This window comes from Cydia splendana, chromosome 21 (assembly GCF_910591565.1).
Source record: "Cydia splendana chromosome 21, ilCydSple1.2, whole genome shotgun sequence".
NCBI classification, from domain to species: domain Eukaryota; kingdom Metazoa; phylum Arthropoda; class Insecta; order Lepidoptera; family Tortricidae; genus Cydia; species Cydia splendana.
Window position 1 is genome coordinate 3216732 of NC_085980.1, and position 16589 is coordinate 3233320.

Consider the following 16589-nt stretch of genomic DNA (forward strand, 5'->3'; position numbering starts at 1 on the left):
GTAATTATCTTATATGTGGTCGTACACGCGAAGCGACGTCAAGTTGTGCTAACTGTGCTAACTAATAAATAATAATTGCTCGGAGCAATGCTGAGCCGAGAATGCCCGAAAGGATCAGTTTCACCCCACTGTTGTAGCTGGAGTGATATTAAAATACTGTTTGTAATGTTTCTATCGTGCCTTATGCCCTAATTCTGTTTTAATTTTTCTGTCACGGAGGGCTTAGTCACAGTGACATGAATAATTATATCATTACAATAATCTGATAATGCCGAATGCGAGCCTTGCTCTTATTAGCATATTCGTCATTTTATACACGGAGATTAAAAAATAACTACATTCCTGTTGCCAGGGAGGTTTTGGGATTATACTGAGCAACTTTTACTATTATGGGACCTTCGAGCAACACCGGCTTCCGACACATCGGAAGGGAGGGGCCCAAGCGATATCTCACCGTACAAATCTTTCTGCCATTTTTCGCGGGGGGAAAGGTGCACACAGTCGCACTTCTCACACACTTACATACAAAATCCAATCTGTAATGACGACACAAATACATAGAAAATGACACACGTCAAAGACAAATCTTGCAAACCTCGATCTCTTTTTGTGTACGGACGAGTGACAAGTGTCACAACACGCACACTAACACATTTTCGTTGAAGTATGTTATTGTATTCTGAGAGATGAGAAGTCTGATTTGTCGCTCGACCGATCCGCAATTTGTACTGAGCGAGCAAAATCGATAAATCCAACAATTACATGAGACTAAAATATAATAATTGTGTTTGAATGTAAATAAACGTATGATATGTAAAAAAACATATTACAAGTGAAATGTAACACTTTATTTTTGTAAATTTGATGTCCCCGACCTCTTTTTATAACAAAAAACCGAGCAAACAGGCATTTTTGTGCAGCAGTGTTCACGCGCGCGTCTGGACTCGGTCTAGTGAAAAATCCAAGTGCAGTGCAACTAGTTTTATTACCCGCGCTAGATTAGATTGACGCGCTAATCTTGTACCTCGGCAGAGGGGAAATAGTGCAAATGCCGCCTCCCTTCCGTGTTGCTCGAAGTATGGGACCAACCCCGAAATCGAAATAAAAAAATTACCCTCCCATAGAAAATGGACCAGCCAAAATGTATGAAACAGACAGCTTTTTTTTCGCGATTTAATACCAATATCTACTAAATCTTTAAAAAATATTAGCATTCCTTTATCAGTATGGTAAAAAAAACATTCTGTCACAAACAATTCCAAGAAACATTTAAAAATATTGGTTGACAAAGTTAATAAATGTTTTAGTCACCTCAACACACTTATGTAAATTATCAACATTTATTTTATTAAATTATTTATGTCCATTTAATTCGGGCTCGCCCAACCGCCAATAAAGGTTATCTTCAAAATTGAATTAATTTCAAAGTAACGACGCCCCGGGTCACAACATACGAGGGATTAATTGTTATTTTATTCTAATGCTTTCAAATAACATTAAAAAGTCTTAAGGTATCTAACGACTCGCTTCATGTTATTTTTAACTTAAGCAAGATACGAAAAGGTACTCAAATTAATATTTATTTATTTTACAAGGGGCAAAGTAGTTGTTTAACCTCTCGTGCTAATTATTGATACCTGAGCAAGCGAAAGATTCCAAAATTGAAAGGTACGAAAAATGGAATCTTGAGCGTTGCGAGGGTTTCAAGGCACGAGGTTTAAACAAATTTTGCCACCGAGTGAAACTAAAATTTTTTACCACACCCAACACAAGGAAATTATAAAATGTATGTAAAATATCAAACAAAATCAACGGGAACCGATTCAAAGTTAATGTTATTAAATATTGGTCTACCAGCAAACAACTCAAAATTTGCATTTGATTACTTTGCCTCACATGTGAATAAAATGCAACTTTCTTATCAGTTTTTGAACAGTCAAGAGAGCCTTTTTACCACTGGTGTAGTGAAAATTCTTTTACCGTGCTACTGAAACAAGTGAAAATTATATACCTAAGTATATCATGTTTTCGTGATTATTTTTCTATCATGCCAACTTAAACATTTTAAGGTTTTGGTATGAATTCAAATGCCCTTGAAAATATAGTTTAGTTTCCATGTGAATTTTTCATGGCATTTACTTGATAAAACGTGTAAAAGTAACCTTATCCTTTAAAAGTAACTTGCTCCTTTTTTGAAGTTGGTTCAAAACTACAATTTCATGTTAGCCCCCGGCCCCCACTTAACAGCATTACTTATGTAAAAGTTTAGGGTAATTATGTAAAATTTGGCACACGGTTTTTGCATAATGATCTTAATTACTGTGCTGATTAGAAATAAATTATATTTATCACGAAGAAAAAACTCACAAAACATTTGTAATAAAATACGTTGCCACTCTTGTGTATAAAATGCAATTTTCTCATTAATTTTTGGAGAATAAAGAGAGCCTTTACAAGCTGGTGTAATGAAAAAAATAATAGATTTATAGCCAAGACAAGCAAGAGTTATGCATAAGAGTTTTTAGCAACCGAAATAAATCTATGTAAATTGGTATTTAACTTAAGCTGACCCTATAAAAAACCTTTTAACAATACAATTCAATTCAAACGTGTTTTAACAATTTATATTACAGCTTCTGTCAAAAATGTTTATCAAAAGTTAACGTTAGTAATATGACAATAAAGTTTAATTTCATTCGAATACTATGCCTCCAAAAGTCTAATAGTTTCAATGCTTTGCAACATGAGACGCTAGTATTTACCTATTCATTTTCAAAAAGGAACTTAACGCCCAAATCGACGCACTAATCTTGAACAAAGAGAAAAATAAACGGCTTTATATAACTCGACAAACTTATGAATACAGTTAAAAAGTTTAGACATGTTCTTTAAACCTTAGAAAATAATACTCATAGTCAAGCGTAACAATTTTTTATACTGGCATAATGTAACTTGGTACACAGTAGGGGAAAAAAATAAAAAACAGCTCCCTTCTTTTTTCAAATTGTAATTCGTAGGTTCAAATTGCGAATGCGGCGTTCTTATTTCAAAACATCAGCGAGGTGTCATTGGACACTCCCTCCTTTGTACGGTACATCGAAATTTCGGCCTAAACATTATCTGAGGGTTCATTCATTATATTAAATTGTTCGTTTGTGGGACCTATTACAATACGAGTACGTTAATTTTTTGTGTAAAGTGTACACTTTTTGTATGAGTTTGTACCTATTAGAACAACTCAAGATGAACGTATTAAACATAGAACAATATTGTAACTAGATACTATTCACATGTTCGCCATAAATCATTTTTATGTGGTTTGAAATGTTTTTTATTTAATATGAAACGCTGTCAAAATGAGCAATGATTGTGTGTTATGCACCAATTTACTTCCACATAAATGTAGAACGTAATGTAAAACGGAATTTTATGTCCTTGTATTATTTAAAATTTTAAATAAACTCATCGAGAGTGCGAGCGAGTGATTAATTTTACCATTCCCAATTAACTGGCGTGTCAATGACGCAATCGTGTGTTAAACCAGTTATTATTGCCACGTCAATTATATTTAATCTAGTTTATCCATAATGCAATATATATTCATATTAATATGCAATAAAACTAATACTAAAACTTTTAACTAACAAGAAATCAATTCAGTTTTTAATCAGGTACAAGCAAAAAATACTTTACCTAAATTTAACACCTAATCTAAATAATACAATCTTATTTACAAAACTTGCTCCACGTCCCTCCAGTCACAAATGACCCATCACGGTGAACGGCGATGGACCACCTCTGCATCAGGAAAGGAAAAACCCGAAGCGAGGGTTATGACCTCTCTCCCGCAAGCGTTTGCCCTCTTCCCTAATAAACGCCCTGGCATGGCAAATAGCAGCATTTTATCATTTTATTTATTTATTTTATTTATTTAAAATTTTAAATCAGGCAACAAGGCCCATATTACAAATACCTTACAGACTAACATACATATATACAGTGAAACCTGGATAAGTGAGACTTCAAGGGACGAGCAGATTTGTCTCACTTAAAGAGGTATCCCACTTACCCAGGCTCTCAGTTAGCCAGGTACAAATAAATTTTTGTCTCATTTACAGAGGGTCCCATTAATAGAGGTGAGAATAGAGGATATATCTCAGTTATAGAGGTGGTTAATAAGATATTTTGTAATTATCTTTAAATGTTTAGGTTAAATAATCCATGTCCCTAAATATTTTTTAAGTCTGTGTCAATATTTCTTTGAATTTATTTTGAATGATTTTCCAAATGATAGTTTTTTTTTTCAATTAAATTTGATACGGACTTCATTGAGTCTTAGAAATTTATTAAATGAAAATTTGTTTATTTTTGTTACTTATCAAGATTTCAGCTTTCGTTTCGATAGTTTTAACTACATAAAGTAACTATATGAAACTTGAAGTCGTTTAAAAGACACAATTAAGCAAATGCGGAATTTGTGGATAGACTAAGAGTTAGTAAGAATACGGAAATAGATCAAAGTCCAAGTTAGGGAGGTCATAGATTGACGTTATCTCAGATACAGAGGGAATTCGTATAGAATTAAAAAAAAAACAATTAGGAAAATGTAATCTTATAAATATAGTCTCAGTAAAAGAGGTAAAATACACTCTCTGTCTCAATTATAGAGGTAAATGTGACTATAAAATCACAACAACTAATCCCAGTTATAGAGGTTAGTTTTATCTCACTAACAGAGGTAATTCAGTGCTAAAGTGTCGGGACCGCACCATGAGTCCCAGCTATAGAGGTTTCTCACTTATCCAGGTCCCACTTAACCAGGTTTCACTGTATATATTATAAACTTAAAAACTAAACACTATTTATGCAACAAAACGGCGTGGCGTGATTTTATATAGTGTATTACATTAACGTTCTAGTGATATAATATATTACTAGAACGTTACGCTTCCCCACAACACAAGCCTTCTTGAGCTTACTGTGGGACTTAGTCGATCTGTGTACGAATGTCCTATATTTATAATATATAAAATAAAATTGTTGGTGCCGTACTTACGCGCACCCGTGCACGTACTTCAGAATTTTGAAATTCGAATCGAATGTTTTTAAATGTCGCCTTAATGGTGTTCGAATAGCCGTCACTTTAACACCTTGGAATCGAATTACAAATCACACTTCCTGTTACGAAGTCGCTTATTTTTACTAGGTTAAGGTCTATATTTCTTGATTAAAGTGTTTGTTATAAGTTGGTATCTTTCTTTTGTCGTTATAATCTGTAAGCTTTCTTTATAGATAAAATCGCATCAGGCAGGTAGAGATTAGGAGCGATTTGAAATCGGTATTTTTATTTTATTTTTATTACGTAATGTTTCGCAAGGAATGATACCGCTTTCTGAGAAATAGTTAATGCTAAAAGGAAATGACACATGACATATTCGCTAGCGTGTGCGTAACTTACTTTTTATGCATCTCGCTAGTACCTACTCGCATATTAGTGCGAGCGAGAGGTATAGAAAGTAAGTTACGCAGACGTTAGCGAATATGTCAGTTTGACGCTGCTAGTGCTAGAGTCAGACCAAGATAAGTCAAACTTCTATGAAATTTTGACGTATAAATAGCACTTGCACTGCGTGGGCTATCAAAATCGCTGCAGACTTTTCGTGGTCTAACTCTACCTATTTCGAGAAAATGACAATATGAGTGTCAAAAGTCTATAAAGTGTATCATTGTGGAGTGCTCACATTAGGCATACTTGTTAGACCTACTGCGGTGGGGAGGGTAATGCGTTATCCAATTACGCTTAGCGCGCGCTTTACATAAAATAAACATTAACGCGTGCCGCCCGGTAGCTACTGTCTATACGAACGAAATGGGTGAGAGTTTCTTAAATGGCAGTACAAATTATGTTACCTAATTATTTACGTTACTTTGTAGTATATTGAGAAAGCGTAATTCCACCAAAAATCTTTTCATGTAAAATGTTGCCAAGACGAAACCATAAGGCACGCACTGTCAAAAAGTTATCAGATCTCTTGTAGAGCAAAGCTTCTAACTCTACAAGCCCTAACTTCACAAACTCTACACTTTAGTCCAAATATGTGGCTTGGCCGTTTCACTACCGGGCGTAAGGTGAAAAATTTATTCACTATTCATAATTTTTTATTCTTGTAGTAACGAAACGGGTTACCATCAGTTTGTCACTGACATAAACGCCGTCGAGAACGTAATTTACTTTCTATACATCCCGTTTGCACTAATATGCGAGTGCGAGCGAGATGTATAGAAAGTAAATTACGTTCTCGACGGCGTTTATGTCAGTGACAAACTGATGGTAACCGCGAACGCAGAGCGGCTCGTCCCATTGACGTTGCGAGCGGGGGCCGTAAGGCAGTACTTTATATAATAATATTGATAATTTACAAAACCATTTGAAATTTATTAAAAAGGTGTCGGAACGTCTGATAGGTGTCTCGGGGGACCACAGAGTGGGCTACTTCTTTACGCAGAGGTTGAGTCTGGCGGTGCAGAGAGGTAACGCCGCCAGCATTCTGGGGTCTATGCCAGAAGCAGGGGATTTGGGGGAGGTATTTTATATTTAGTAGTATTTTAGTTTTAGTCCCTTTAGGTTTTAAGGTATTCATTTTGTATTTTTTTAAATATATATTAATGTATTTTTGATTAATAAATAAATATGAATTTTGAGCCGTTAATGTCATTAAAATATTATAGAACATAATTTTTAAGACTTCTGTATGTAGAATCTTCTCACAAAAAAGGAAATAGCGCTGGATGGACTCTAAACTAGATCGAATGCGGGAAAATACACAAGGCTAGGACAAAATAAAATATGTCTAGATATTCAAATACCTAGCAATACTAGCATGCATTAGAAAAAGGTCGCACCTATCTTTGTCGAACAACCAACCTTCTATCTCTCTCCAACATCGCTCATAAGTAAGTTAATTTATCGTCTAATTACACACGTATCTGTCTGTCTGTCCATATGCAAATGTGCCCAAACGCACAAAATACTCCACTTCTACAACATCATAACTACCGTAGCTTGAATGAGCTGATGAAATGAACCTTAATACTTGAAAAATAAGGTTGGAATTAGTGTTGAAGTTGTTGAAAGAAAAACCTAACTTCCAAAGCTTGAATGAGCTAAAATGAACCTTAATGCTTAAATAATAAGGTTGGAATTAGAGTTGATATTGAAGTTGGTTTTCTGTTTATGCTTTGTATGGCGACAATTAACTTGAGTAAGGTATATTAATTGTTTTTTGGTAATAAGGGGAGATAAGGGTTTAAACATCGTCTTATTAATAGCGCCACGTGGCGATGGGTTGGGGTTCCGTGGGTAAAGAAAAAAATCCATTCCTGGAAAAACTTGTGGCACAGAAGAAATAATAGTAATACTACCGTAAAGAAAGGACACTTCCTACAAACCCGAAGTTTGACAGCGGTTCAGGGTCGAATCATGCTATCCCTTTCTAATATATGGCACTATCCCTTTCGGCTATTTAGGGTTGTCACAATTCAAGCCATTATCTTATCTGTGGTCGTGCACGCAAAAGGAAGTCAAGTGGTGCCAACCCTAATAATTGCTCGGAGCAATGCTGAGCCGAACAGAGCCGAGTTCGACCGAAGTGAGGAGTGTCTCCCCACTGCTTGTAGCCCGGCCCATTGTAGCCCATTGCGTAGGCCGGCAAAATTGTATGAATATTCATTGCTAATATGTTTTGCTAAGTGCCCGCGATGTGGAGGCTTATTCTGAGGGCCTACCGCGAACCACGTTCGTGTTGGCTCCCTGTCACACTGATGTACAAATTTACAAGTGCGACAGAGAGGCAACACGTCGAACGTGGTTCGCGGTTGGCGCTTTGATTACAATAACTGTTTAGTGTTAAATGAAACGTCACTTTTGAAACTGAAAGATCATTGTGGCTACCACCAGTAACTTACTTTCGTTATGGATATGTACCACTTTCGTTATGGATATGTACCCCTACCATAAGTCACTAACAGTGTCAAAACTGACATATACGCTAAAGTCTACGTAATTTACTTTCTATATACCTACATCTCGCTCACACTAATATGCGAGTACGAGCAAGAAGTATAGTAAGTCACTTTCTCGATAGCTTTTGTCAGTGCTAAACTGGTGGTAGCCACACAGTGGTGGTTAGGTTAGGTTAGGTTAGGTTAGGTTAGGTTAGGCCTATAGAGTTATGATTTTCTCAACCTTTACTGTCATAGACCCCGTATAGGAAACTACGGCTCACACTTGACAGTTTTAGGAATAAATTTAGTATGTACAGTAAAGGGCCATAAAGTTTGCACATCGGAATTTCGGCTTCGTAGAGCGTTGTCTCTTTCATTCTCGTTGCCTCCAATATTCTCTTTCTAAATACCGATGTGCAAACTTTATGGCCCTTTACTGTACATACATATTAAATACGTGTGTCAGTGTGGTGGTACCTATGGTAATTTGTATGTCTAAATTTATTGGACTAATTTACTTACCTTACTAAGATAAATTAGGATTATCCTTGTGAAAACGATTATAATCACCTCTATGGAGCTCTGGTACTCTGAAATAAAGATATTGTATTTTGTTGTATTGCAAAATACAAGTTTTTCGACCAGTGGATCAATAAATTATGTTTTACATAATTTTTATCGTGATAACCAGGCCCCATAAACAACATGCCAATCGATAACGCTACGTAGCGAACGAAATGCTACTGTCACTGTCACACTAATATGGAAGAGTGATAGAGAGACACAAAGCGATCCGATGGCGAAGCGCAAGCTATCGTCACCTTGGCTAGGCCGCCTGATAACAAAGCACCCATCATCATCATCATCATCATTATCTTCCTCGCGTTGTCACAGCTTTTTTTGCCAGGGCTCATAGGAGCCTGGGGTTCGCTTGGCTACTAATCCCGAGAATTAGCGCTGACACTAGTTTTTACGAAAGCGACTGCCATCTGACCTTCCAACCCAGAGGGGAAACTAGGCCTTATTGGGATTAGTGCGGCGTCCTCACGATGTTTTCCTTCACCGAAAAGCGACTGGTAAATATCAAATGATATTTCGTACAATACGTTCCAAAAATAGTTATTTGTACAACAAGAGATCAAAGTTTGATATTTCTTCGAGTGCTTATTTTGAGTCCCGTGCAAGCGAAAGATTCTATAATAGATTCACGAGCGTAGCGAGTGAATCTAATTTAGAATCTTGAGCGTAGTAAGGGATTCAAAAGCGCACGAGATGTAAATAGCTTTGATCTCGTGTAGTACACAAAATTTTTCACCCTAAGCAGTGAGAACATACCTAGAGGGACAGAGATAATAGAACCCAAGTATATCGAACTTGTATTAGACCCCGCATGTTGAAATGACTATAAAGGTCACTTGAAAGTCATTTTGTCTCACTCAGTGAGCAAAATCGCATTTTGCTCACTGAGTGAGACACAATCAGTGAGCAAAGTGCGATTTTGCTCACTGAGTGAGACAAAATGACTCAGTGAGCAAAATCGCATTTTGCTCACTGTTTTTAATAAGCAAAGTACCCTTGTTCGAGCTGCTGAGGTGAAAAGTCATTGGTACGAGCCGGGGTTCTAACCGGCGACCTCCGGATTGAAAATCGCACGCTCTTACCGCTAGGCCACCAGCGCTTCTTTATCAAAGCACCCATTCGTTATGAATTTATTAAACATCAGTCACACCTGTGTGCTTAGAGTTAGACCAAGAAAAGTCTGCAGCGATTTTGATAGTCCACGCAATGCAAGTGTTATTTATACGTCATAATTTCATAGAAGTTTGACGTTTAAAATAACACTTGCACTGCGTGGGCTATCAAAATCGCTGCAGACTTTTCTTGGTCTAACTATACCTATCTAGCGGCCCGATTCGAACTTTAGGATACGTGAAATATTACGTATTTCTTCAAACAAAAACGTCACTTTTGACACTGTCATATCTAATCCATATCGTATCTAGCCGTAATATTTGACGTATCTTAAAGTTCGAATCGGGCAGTAGGTTTTGCAGGATGTAAGTCTTGATTCTATGAACATTAATTATTCTTATAATAAGTTGAATACAATTATTTTAAAAATATTTATTATTGTTAAAACAGCGTCCGCGCCATATTCTAATAAGTCTTATAACGGCCAGCCCGAACCGTTATTAGGCCCTATCTGACCATCGCTAATTCTAACGCGATACTATCACTCGCTTTTCGGGGGCTATTGCTTAAAAACTCATTATAATTAATGCTCATGGGCCTTATTCTTAAATGTCTCAAAATGATATTGAAAATTTTTTGGTCACTTGCGGCCCATCGTTGTAAAAACTGTACCTGTAGGTGTAGGTACATGTATATGTAGGTATGGGCACGAGAGTTGAAGTCACGCACGCAACAACAAAAGCATGTAATGACAGCGAGATTTTTAAAAGAGATTAAGGAGCCCACTCATTACAAGTTCGCTGGACGACATCAGCCTGTCAGTTGTTCGGAGCTGTCAAATTTTGCGTTTAACTGACAGGCCGATATCGTCCGGCCGACTGGTAATCAGTGGGCTCCTTAAACTCTTTTCAAAATCTCGCTGTCATTAGATGATTTTATTGCGTATTATTTTTTCTACCGACAGCAAGTTGAACCATCAACTGCAAGATGGCGCATTTGACGCAATGATGTTAAATTGGTATTCAATCTCCATTTCTGAATGAAGCCGGAATTCAAAAATTATACTGTTAATTTAATTTATTTGTTTTTTGCACGATACGGCGCGTGTCGATTTGCTTTTTTGGGGATGCGCATGTTATTTTGATGTTGTGTTATGTCACTTAGCCTTCCGTCATCTACATAAATAAAGTAATTATTTTTATCAGTATGTTAGCATTTACGAAGTCAACTGTAAAGTGACATTAACCACGAAAAAATTAACGGGAAAAAAATTGTGACAGAATAATTTACGAAAATATTACCAACACATTTGCATGTCTTCGCAATAAAGAGTGACTAATTGTAGTAGGTGTAAGTGCGAGTCGGACTCGCGCACGAAGCGTTCCGTTCCATTACGCAAAAAACGGCATAAAATCACGTTTGTTGTATGGGAGCCCCACTTAAATATTTATTATATTCTGTTTTTAGTATTTGTTGTTATAGCGGCAACAGAAATAGGTACATCATATGTGAAAATTTCAACTGCCTATCTATCACGGTTCATGAGATACAGCCTGGTGACAGACAGACGGACAGTGGAGTCTTAGTAATAGGGTCCCGTTTTACCCTTTGGGTACAGAACCCTAAAATGAACGGAAAAAATTGTAACAGAATAATTTATGAAAATATTTATTACCAATACATTTGCAATTTGCATGTCGTCGCAGTAAAGAGTGACTTATTGTAGTAGGTAGGTATACGTGTAAATAAATAAATATATATTATGGGATCCGTGTAAAGTGTAAGAAAAAATAGTGGCACCGAGTTCGACAGCTGACCTAGATGGCGCTACACGGCGGCCTGATATTTGTTAATAACTGAATTGTCAAACGCCTACTTTTAACATCCATTGTTACTTATAGTCTGGAAAACCCAAAATTCTACGCGAAATTCAAAAATTCTATAGGGGGTCAACCCTACGCCTACATTTTTAAAATTTGCCTCCTTTTTCTGACGGAAAAGGCTTGCCAAACTATATTTACTACATATTTAGTTACATAGTTACGGGCCCGTACAGCGAGATTATATTACTATTTCAAATATGTCTTCGAGGTCCAATTTTTAGACTTACACCTCAATAAATAAAGATATAAAAGTGCGATTAAAAGCTTCTGATGAAAAATGTCACTGTAATATTAATTAAACACGTCATTAATTCCTTTGCTACAGTTCAAACATACATTTTGAAAATTAATCTTTAACTTACACTGTTTACCGTTTAGTCACTTTTTGTTATATCTTAACGCAAAGCAATAAGGTTCACTTTTACCAATGATTTAAAACTTTATCTGTAAAAACAAATTGGTAATATCTGCGACTTACCATTTTATAATAACACTCAGAATAATCGCCTTTATTTCTTAAATGCAAGGTGGTAAAGTCTATATTCGTTTGATTTAGATTTAACCATCCGCAAATAACCATCATGCGAGTCAAATCGATTATCGTTTTCGAACGCATCTGCCATTCCAAATTTGAATAATTACAAGTTTTAAAACAAACATGGCTGACATGAAACCGGCCATTAGGCGGTGTTACCTGTTAAAAAAACTGACGTGCCCGTAAATTACATTTTAACCATTTATTAATTGGTATGTTTTTCGGTATTTCGTGAGTCAAATTGGTATGGTCAATTTACAATGTGTAGGGGATGTGCATTGCGTACGGTGTTTTTGTTTAACTTAATTATTATTTACCTATCGCTGATCTTAATAGGTTTCCGCATTTAGTTGTAAACTATGATCTTTTATATGTAGATATGCCATACACTAACATATCAAGCGAAAAAAATGATACCAACCAATGCTGCCAACGTCACGGCAGCATCAGTTACAATTTGTTTACAACTTCATACGCAAATGCGTAAAAGAGACGGCACAATTAAAAGAATACCTAAGTAAAAAAGAGACGGCTGGTGTTTGTCACTTGCGCGTGAATTTGGTAAATCAGTGGTACCACCATAACACGACGGCAAATAGTGGAGATGGCGCGAACCGTAAAACTTATTAAGAAAAAAAATATCAAAGAATAAGATGTTTGACAGAGGGTGCAAATCATTTTAGTGCAGTTCTATGCAGTAATTTCATTTCATTTCATTTCATTTAATGTACTCGCTACCGAAGTAAAAAGTTTTCACATTTAGTTATGTAAATAAAAGATATTATATTATACTTATCATTGTTACTTTTGTAAGAAAAAAAATTTGGCTGGTTCAGTACGCAGAGTATGTATGTATGGTGGTTAAAATTTCACCCCGTATTTTTATATTTTATATGTACTGGATTCTACCTATTTCGTGAATACTATTAATAACATTCACCTTCCCTTTGATCAAGTGATATATACTGGTACTAGCACAGTTCATACGCAAATGTAAATAAAGCGGTAAAAATATATAAGTATGTAAATAAACTATATTCCTTTCCAAGAAAACGAGTTAAAAAAAAAGCAAATTCAATAACAACAAAACCTTTTATTTTACTAACAATTTTATGTTATAATACTTAATTGTTATTGTGTGAGAAAATGAAATGCCTAAAAAAATACTAATTTTGTAGTAATCTTTGTATAAACAGCAATATACCTATTTACTTAATTGACGCGACCCGGACAATGATAATCTTTAATTTTCCAATTGTTGTAATTAATTACAAGAAAAAATACGTGCAAGTTAAAAACTTTAATATTAAAGTTGAAATTTATTTCTCTTATTTGTACGACAAGCACCAAACAATGAATGCAACTTACCATGACGCCTCTGCTATGATAATCTATGTACGCAGTTGGCGCGTCCTTGTCATTCTCGCTGATAAGAATATAAACTTATCTCTTTCTGTCAGCCGGCGAAAATGGCGGCCAGCTTTATTTCTTTCAAGATTAAACCGAAGAAAAACGGATTATTTCAGTTTTTACTTACGAATGATATGTGACGCCGTCAATTTTTTTGCGCTTCCGCGGATAATTTGAGCATTTCAACATAACGAAGGTCGGCATTTTGGTGCTTAATACACGTTATTTGTGGAAAAGTATTAACCAGTGTACACTTCGCGCTTGCGTCAGGCAGACTGAGACAAACTCGTACACATGACACGAGGTGAGTGCTTCAATTTTGGAACGTGTATAACACATCTTTGTATAAAAGATCATAGGTTGTAAAACGATCCGCTTATAATATTTGAAGTAGGCAACGTAATTGTAGTAAGCTTATTCGTATGAAATAGTATATCGTCAACTGACATACAATTTTGTTAAGCTATTAGAGAATGGTGGGTAGATATTTTTGACGCATAGTCTGATACGCTACTTTTGGTGCTGACTTAGCGATGTTACGATTCGACTTCACAAATCGGTTCAAACCGATTTAGGTCTGAAGTCGACTAAATCGACTCGAGTGTTCCGTAAATCGACTTAAGATACGTTCACCCGCTCTAAGCGCACCCTTTCCGATTTGTTGCTGCGTCACTTTCGTTGGACATATTGAGGCATAAAATGTACACGAATCGACTTCAAACCACGAAGAAAAATGTTGGCATGCACTTTGCCGTCATTATTGAGTCGAGTCAAGTCAAAACTTGGTATCTACAGGTAAAGTAAAATGAAACTTATGGTTCAAGTACTAAGGTCCAATTTCGCATAGGCTTAAAGAGATCGATTTGGCGGTTTACTTGGATCGGTTTGCCAGTTTTGCGCCGCGTCGATTTGCTAACTGAACGAATTCGCGGCAATGACTCACGGAATCGCACGAGACCGCACGCTCTTTCCAGCTTGCTCGTATAGTGCTTTCCCGTTTTATGTTTAGCAATTAATGACATTTTGATCTACCGCGCAACGGAAAGTAAAAAAATATTACAAAAGTTTTAAGTCAAAAGTTTTTGCTGTCGTGTTATTCTAAGAATTCTAAGGGTCGAACAAACCGTAAAATTTACAATTCGATTTCTTCAACTCAAAACCAAGCGACTACGGAGCGGTTTGAACTACTGATAATTAAAAAATAGAAGTTAAATCGACTTGGCCAAATCGGTTTGCAAACCGATTTGGGTTTAAATCGGAGTCGACTTATTCGGTTTGAAATTTTTTCGATTTGACCCATCACTATGCTGACTGCTGACTGTAGAATAAGGTACGCGGAGACTTACGAGGTTAAAGAAAAGCAACACTCAGTAGGGGAGCGTGGGGCTTAATGTAACAGGGGTAAGTAGTAACTGACTATTAGTGACTGAATGACCTTCTTATAACTCGAGGAATAACGTAAAGTACGTAAACACCGCCATTGCCCCGCCAGACGTCAAAGCGAGTCGACGTACACACGATCTCTGTTTCGACCAGGTTTTGTAAAAAAAATACTCATGAAAATGTTGATTTTGACAATTGAACTTAATTTAAGTGTTAATTGTGCTTTTATTGCTACAATGTAAATTTAATTGGCTTTTTTTAAATTCTTCTATCGCCTATAATTTTTGACATATTTAATTAAGTACACATAATGAGGTAGACTATACGTGGCATCTTGCTACCCGATGCACCACTACGGTCGTCGGTCACCTCTTAGAACTGGGACCAGGGGGGTTTAGATTTATCAAGCCAAAAGCCTTTTGTAAAAATGTGCAAAACCGGTTTTTCATAGGAAAATTACTCTGAAAAAAACCGGTTTTTTTCTGGATATCTGCTGGAGAGCGGACATCACCCAAACGGTGTTAGGCATTACGTACTATACACGGTGTCGCCTGTAACACGAGCAAAGAATTAAAACATAGATTGTACTCCTCAAACGGTGACACTTTTGTTCAACAACTTTTAAAAATTATGAAGTATTTAGACTCCCTATTTTTCATACAAAATAAATATTATCTTCAATGGACGCCATCGCCACGCCATATTAGTGTGATTGACGTTGCTTGTCACGCCTTAAACATAAAAAAATTCGCAATACATTGCGTCTTAGAATAAACATTAAAGTGTTATAAAAATCAAACCACAAGTTATTTTTAAAAGTCGCTGAACAAATGTTGGTCAGTATGAGGAGTACAGCCTACAGTTTAATTTTTTGCTCATGTTACAGGCCACACCCGGTATATTTGTAAGTACATATTACAGCTATTAATTTCAACAAACAATTTAAAATGAACTCACAACAGAGTTTACAAATCTGATATATTTTTGACCGAGCGTGAGCGAAGCTCTTCCTTTCAGCTCGGGCCATTTTTTTTTTTTCAAATGTCGGAGCCATGGGGGTTCACGAAGTCTACAGCTACTATTTAACAGATATTAAATAACATAATATACATATCTCGTTCATCACGATATCAATATTTTCTTTTCATTTCAAATCCTTGTCAACCATAAACAAGTTAAAAAGTCAAAATAAATCACCCAACGGCGTTCAAACAAATAACAATCGGCACAAACCGCCAACGAACACTCATTCCCAATTTCGTAATTAAGTGACAGCTGATAACGGAAGAAGCACGGAAACACGAAAATCCCGCTAATCGGAGCGTGGCAACACTTGGGGGCATGCGACCGATCGCGCGATAACATTCCAATTTTAATTAAATTAAGATTCCTCGCGCTTAAGGCCGAGAGATGGCGCTGTTATCAAACCAATCAATTCTCAACTTTATATCGTTATTTTTAAAGGTTGATTTTTCGTTGATCGGATAGCGTGTTGGAATGACATAATTAAAAGGTTTTGTAAAAAGCGAGCGATAATAAATTGTATCATCATTGTTTTAAGGTGCATTTTAATAGTGATTGAATCGAATGGCGTGCACTACCGCGACTCAGTAACAGTAATTAAAGATAAAATGATAAAAGAAAGTTATCTCTATTACCAGGCGATAAAATTGAAATTTCTT

General features: G+C 36.2%; 1 long non-coding RNA gene across 1 annotated transcript in view; it reads left to right on the plus strand.

Moving 5' to 3' along the window:
- The window catches only part of LOC134801193 (uncharacterized), a 217975-nt gene that overhangs the window by 196004 nt on the left and 5382 nt on the right, over positions 1–16589 (plus strand). Inside the window, exon 2 of the long non-coding RNA XR_010145638.1 lies at positions 1669–1738. This is a non-coding gene — a long non-coding RNA (uncharacterized LOC134801193). The remainder of the gene's footprint in view (positions 1–1668; positions 1739–16589) is intronic.